The sequence below is a fragment of the Xenopus laevis genome, chromosome 5L (assembly GCF_017654675.1).
Source record: "Xenopus laevis strain J_2021 chromosome 5L, Xenopus_laevis_v10.1, whole genome shotgun sequence".
In the NCBI taxonomy this organism is placed as follows: domain Eukaryota; kingdom Metazoa; phylum Chordata; class Amphibia; order Anura; family Pipidae; genus Xenopus; species Xenopus laevis.
Genome location: NC_054379.1, coordinates 36,409,313 through 36,415,312, shown reverse-complemented (window position 1 = coordinate 36,415,312; position 6,000 = coordinate 36,409,313). Strand labels below are relative to the sequence as shown.

Below are 6,000 nucleotides of genomic sequence, written 5' to 3'. Positions count from 1 at the left end.
AACTGAAGAGCTGCTGAATAAAAAGCTAAATAACTGAAAAACCACAAATGATACAAAATGAAAACCTATTGCAAATTGTCTCAGAATATCACTCTCTACGTCAAACTAAAACCCCTTTGATAAATAAGGAAGGTACCCAAGTAATTTGCATTAAATTCAGTGGTGTTTTTTTTTCTGCATGAAAATGGAATGTGCACTCTTTCCAACAATGTGTTAACCCTTTCCTCACTTAGCATCCCCATAAGGGGAAAGGGTTAATACAGGTCTGGTGCAAGGGAGACAGAGATAGTAATTAACCAAAAGCTGGAACATATGGGTAGTGATATATATAATACCCCCAGAATTCATAGCAGGATGGCACAGTGGCAATTTAATTTATACTACCCCCAGCACTCATAGTAGGATGGCAAAGTGGCAATTCCATATAAATAGCTCCAGAGCTCACAGCAGGATGGCACATTGGCAATTTAATGTATAATACCCTCAGAACTCATAGCAGGATGGCACAGTGGCAATTCATATATAATACCCCCAGACAGGACCGCCATCAGAAATCGCAGGGCCCCGTACGACAACATTTCCTGGGCCCCCTGGGCTGCACCCACCACAAGCCCCACCTACAGGTCTGCCCTCCCCACCACACAGTAAAAAAACAAAAAAAATATTGGTGGCTAGGATTCTCACATGTTAATAAAAAAATAAAAAGATATTGGTGGTCAGGGCCCCCCATAAAAAAACATTTGTGTACAAGGCCCCCCATTAAAAAATATTGGTGGCTAGGACCCCACATGGGAAAAAAAAATTGGTGGCCAAAATTGGTGGCCAGGGCCCCCTCCCCACATTATAAGAAAATTGGTGGCCAGGGACCCTTACACGTCCATGCCTTCCCAAAGTCAGCAGCTCTCAGAAAGATGGGGGGCCCGGCTAATCAAGTAAGTGTGGCATGGCCGGGGCCCCCTTACCCTCGGGGCCCCCTACAACTCTCCCCCCTGTCCCCCCCTGATGGCTGCCCTGCCCCCAGAATTCATAGCAGGATGGCACAGTGGCAATTATAATTTATAATACCCTCAGAACTCATATCAGGATGGCACAGTGACAATTTCATGTATAATACCTCCCAGTGACAGAAACTTTCTGGAAAAGCAGCAGCAGCAGCAGGTGAGTAAGGAGCTGATGTGACAAAGAGTGAACACTTACTGAGAGTAGCAGAGGCACAGTGAGCTGTGTGACCATCTTTTACAATGAGCAAAGCAGGGGCTGCTATAGATTGTGGAGCTGAACTCTGGTAGCCACCAGGTAAGGGCAGCGAGACAAGACTTTTCCTAAGCCCAAGGCCTGACCAGACAAACTAGAACAAGCAAAAAGTCCACTTCTGTCAGCCGGCTCAGCATTGCTTCTGCAAACTAATGACAGTCCCACTCCTCAATGCTGTGCAGGAGGCGGGGGGATGAGATTACAGGAGAGACACAGAAGTGACGAGCCCTCACTGCATGTCAGATGCCTTTTTACAGATTAGAGATCGCCCTCGTCAAATCTCGTACCTTCAGTTTGGCCCGCCTACTTCTGCTTTGCAAGCGTGCCTGGTTGGTACATCCTACTGTTTGTAACACGGAGCTGCACTGTGACTGGAGAAGCCGCTGGCGGAATCATCCAATCAGAGCACAGGCAGTGAAGCGTATGGAGTGCGGAACTCTACAGTAAGGTAGAATCTATACCCAAGACTCATTTCCACTGCGGGAGCGCGCAGAAGTGGGTGTGAGAGGGCGCGCGTACTAAGTGACAGCTGAGTGACAGATCAGTTACACAGAACTTAAGAAGAAGGCAAATTGCATTGAAATAGCACTGTGCAATGACACACAGAAAGAACCAGCAAGTACTTCATTATGCGAATAAACTTGCACATTAGAGTGTACCAAGACTGCCATGCAGGGAGGGCGGCAGGGAGATATCACCTGAGCAGGTAAGTGCATGGGAAGATCCCCTTTTCTATATATTTGCACCATTTGTTTTCTGGGGCAATTACACAGCACAATAAAAGTATCTGCATGAATCTCATTGGTATCAGTTAAACCAGCTGCCTCCCAGTGCTGGATATATGGGAGTAATTGCTGGATAGAATAGTCTGATTATCTGTCCTAAAATCATTTCAATAGATCATGGGGGATGGCAGCAAGGTGTACAGTCTGCAGCCTCTGGTTATTGCTGAACTACAACTTTAAGCATGGTTATAGCTTAGTAACAGCTGCAGGGCTGCACGTTTATGAATAGGTGACATGTTATATATTTTTCAGTGTTATCATAGATCACCCCTGTGTATGGCCTTTCACACATGGCACCCTGGGGCACATTCTACTGGAGCTAATACAAAAGTGTGGGCTTCAGCCAGTGGGTGATACACTTATATTATAATATCTTTTCAAATTATACTTTAGGCAAAAACAAAATGTGTAAAAGTTGAATTGTGATCCAAAATACAGGTATGGCACCTGTTATCCAAAATTGCTGGGGTTTTCCAGATAATGGATCTTTCTGTAATTTGGATCTTCATACCTTAAATCATCTAAACATTAAATAAACCCAATAGGCTGGTTTTGCTTCCAATAAGGATTCATTATATCTTAGTTGGGATTAAGTACAAGCTACTGTTTTATTATTACAGGAAAGTATTTTAAAAAAAAAATTTGGATTCATTTATTATAATGGAGTCTATGGGAGACGGCCTTTTTTGTAACTTTCTGGATAACGGGTTTCCAGATAACGGATCCCACACCCTACACATGATCCACGCAAAATGCTCCTTATTGCATTACTGCTTGTTTATTTGCTTGCTCTCCTGTAATGTCATTTCAGTTGTGTTCTCGTAATTCCAACACTGCATTTCAATTTGAATAATCCCTTCCTGAATATCATAAATAAATGATTCTGCTATAATACACACTTCTGGCGGATGTCTGAAATTGCAGCCTGATTAAAATAGAAATTAAATTCTTAGTGAAAAATAAATTCCATATAATACCATGCAGGCATTTGTTTAAGCTCCTTGCGTGTTGGCGTACAGCCTCTCTAACAGTTCATTCCAAGCACAGTGTTTTACAGTAAATACACAGGAACCAAAGTAGATGAAACTGCTTCTCTACAGAGTAGAAGCCGAGACTTTCCTGCAAGGGAAGTTCATATAAAATTGCTGTTTCACACACACAGAATAACGATGTAAGAGGAAGCGTATTTTGCGGTGCATGTAGTGTGATCAGAGAGTTTTTCTGCTCCAAAAAAGGCTTCCTGTTTCTTTTTAAAGACTAACTCAGAATTTCAAATAAAGCTGAAATGATGCCGCTGGTTATGAGGTGAGCAGCCACGGAGGTGTTTTTTTCTGTCAGCCTATCCGCTCTCACTTCAGAGCTTTGGCGCCACTTACAAAGTTGCCTGCAACTGCATGAGCCACGTGGGACTGCTTTGCAAAGTTGCAGTTCGTCCTAAATAGCAAGAAATAGAGAGATTGAAAGAGGCAAACTTATTTTTTTTTAAAGGGCTTACCATCTCCAGCTGCACTTTATAACAGACACAATTAGATTACTCCATTGTTTTAAAGAAATGAAAAAAGAATTCATATGGCTTATATCATTATAACATTACACAAGTGTGATCAATAAAAACCCTGCTGGAGTGGATACAACTAAGTTACATAGTAAAGCAGCAGTGATGATTTAGCAGAATATAATTGCGAGGCCTGATTTAATAAGATAAAATTGATTTTCTGTGAACATAGGTCCATAGGCCCCGGAGCCTGACAGTAAGCGGAACTTAATTCAGTAACTACTGGCACTAAGCAAGGTTGTGTCTAGGGTTGCCACCTGGCCAGTATAAAGATAAATATATAGGAAGGCCGGTATTTTTTTCCGGAAAAAGTGGCAACCCTAGTTGTGTCTGATCATTTATGTATGATCAGTGAGTGAATAATGCATTTACTTGTAGTGTCAGAAGACAGTGGCAATAACTGGAAAAGCAATACATGTAGATGCATTAGAACTGAGCAAAATAAAACATGTCAACCCCTCCCGGGTATAAGCCGTGTTTACAAAATAGCATGCCTTAACAGGAATAACAGTATTAACCTTGAGAAGGTTGCTGGCATTTGATTTTATTCTTGGGGCTATTATGATTTCTCCAAGTATATTCAGTAGAACTTGTGTGCTATAAATTGTCCTTATGCTGTACAGAAGAATTAAGGCCTTGTGTTTTCAATGCTATATCATCCACGTCAGTAAAATGCATTTTGGATCTTACTGACTCAATTCTAATAAAGTTGTATGCAAGCACAGAGGAAGACACATTTGGGCATTCTGGGTCCAGTGCAGGCCTGGAATTCAAAATAGGCCATGTGATTTTGATTAAACAGAGGCCCAAACAGCCCTCCATCAGCCCAATAAATAGTGACTGTCTATGGCATCTTATCATACCTCTCAACATTCTGGAAATGGAAAGAGGGACAATATTTTAGACCACAACCCTAATTACCATGCCCATTTTACAAAATTTGCCAGGTTATGAAAGTTTCGACAGTTTTACTTATAAAGGTGAATTGCCCTTAAGGGTTAGTCCACACGAGGAGATTCAGGGAGATTTAGAGGAAACTTCGGGCGACTTCAGAAAATGAAGCGCTGCATGTGCTTAACGCAGGCGACTTTTCATTATAGCAGATGGGAGGACACGCGGAGTTCGGGAGATTGTCGCCCAGAAGAATAGGCGATTAGTCGCTAGGCGTCTAAATCTGCCCGAATCTCCTCGTGTGGACTAACCCTTAATCTGTGAGTCTAACTTCTCCCAAGGGACAAAACTGTTACAAATGTATATTAATTATCTATTCTGGGCTCTCTGCCAAGAGCCAATTAAGTTAGAAACATTGTATCTTTTTTGGCTGTTCAGTGCAGAGAAATCGGGACTTTCCAGTACAAAAGCAGGACTGCGGGTTAAGCTGTCAAAGGAGGGACTGTCCCTCTTAAAACGGGACAGTTGGGATGTACTGTATGTCTTACAGCACCCCCTCTGGCATTTGCCAACAGAATTTAACTTCTCTCTCTCTCTTTCTATGTTATAATAATGCACCAAAATAAAGGAAAATGAGATAGAGGAAAACCTCAGATATTTGAGGGTGGATGGCTGGAACTACACTTAGTAGCGTTTTACAAGAATCAGTGGCTGAGGTGATACTGGCATGGGCATATGCAGGAATACCAACATGTCCCAAAACACATACACCCTGAATGCGACTGAGAAGAAGCAACAACTTGGAATCCGGAAACTGCTCATATATTAGTATAGGTATGGGACCTGTTATCCAGAATGCTCGGAACCTGGGGTTTTACCGGATAATGGATCTTTCTGTAAATTGGATCTTCATACCGTAAGTCTACTAAAAAGTCATTTAAACATTAAATAAAACCAAAAGGCTGGTTTTGCCTCCAATAAGGATTAATTATATCTTACTTTGGATCAAGTACAAGGTACTGTTTTATAATTACAGAAAAATTATTTAAAAAAATTCAAATTATTTGGATAAAATGGAGTCTATGACCTTTCCATAATTCAGAGCTTTTTGAATTATGGGTTACCGGATAACTGATCCCATACCTGTATAGGTTAGTACAGGACACGAGCAGATGGTGACATCAAGTATAGTCCACCAAGAACTTCACAGCTGGGAATACTGTTGTTGGGTTGCAGTTATCTATAGGTTCATTTTGTTTCTTTACTAATGAACTTGACTGACTTGGATCAGGGGGAGTGGCTGGAATCATATTAGTTTACATTAGCCTTTCCAAAATTTTCTAGACTTTACCTGTTGTCTTGGGCAGAAAAGTACAGGTTTAGGATCCGTTATCCAGAAAGCCATTATCCAGAAAGCTCCAAATTACAGGAAGGCTATCTCCCATAGACTTCATTTTATCCAAATAATCCAGATTTCTAAAAATGATTTCCTTTTTTCTCTGTAATAATAAAACA

At 41.4% G+C, this 6,000-nt stretch overlaps 1 long non-coding RNA gene across 2 annotated transcripts in view; it reads left to right on the top strand.

Moving 5' to 3' along the window:
• The first annotated feature begins 1,638 nt into the window (after positions 1–1,638).
• LOC108716608 overlaps positions 1,639–6,000 on the top strand; it is a 442,310-nt gene continuing 437,948 nt past the window's right edge. Inside the window, exon 1 of one of the 2 annotated variants that reach the window (XR_005961207.1) lies at positions 1,639–1,960. This is a non-coding gene — a long non-coding RNA (uncharacterized LOC108716608). The remainder of the gene's footprint in view (positions 1,961–6,000) is intronic. The other variant, XR_005961210.1, reaches the window with a different exon arrangement.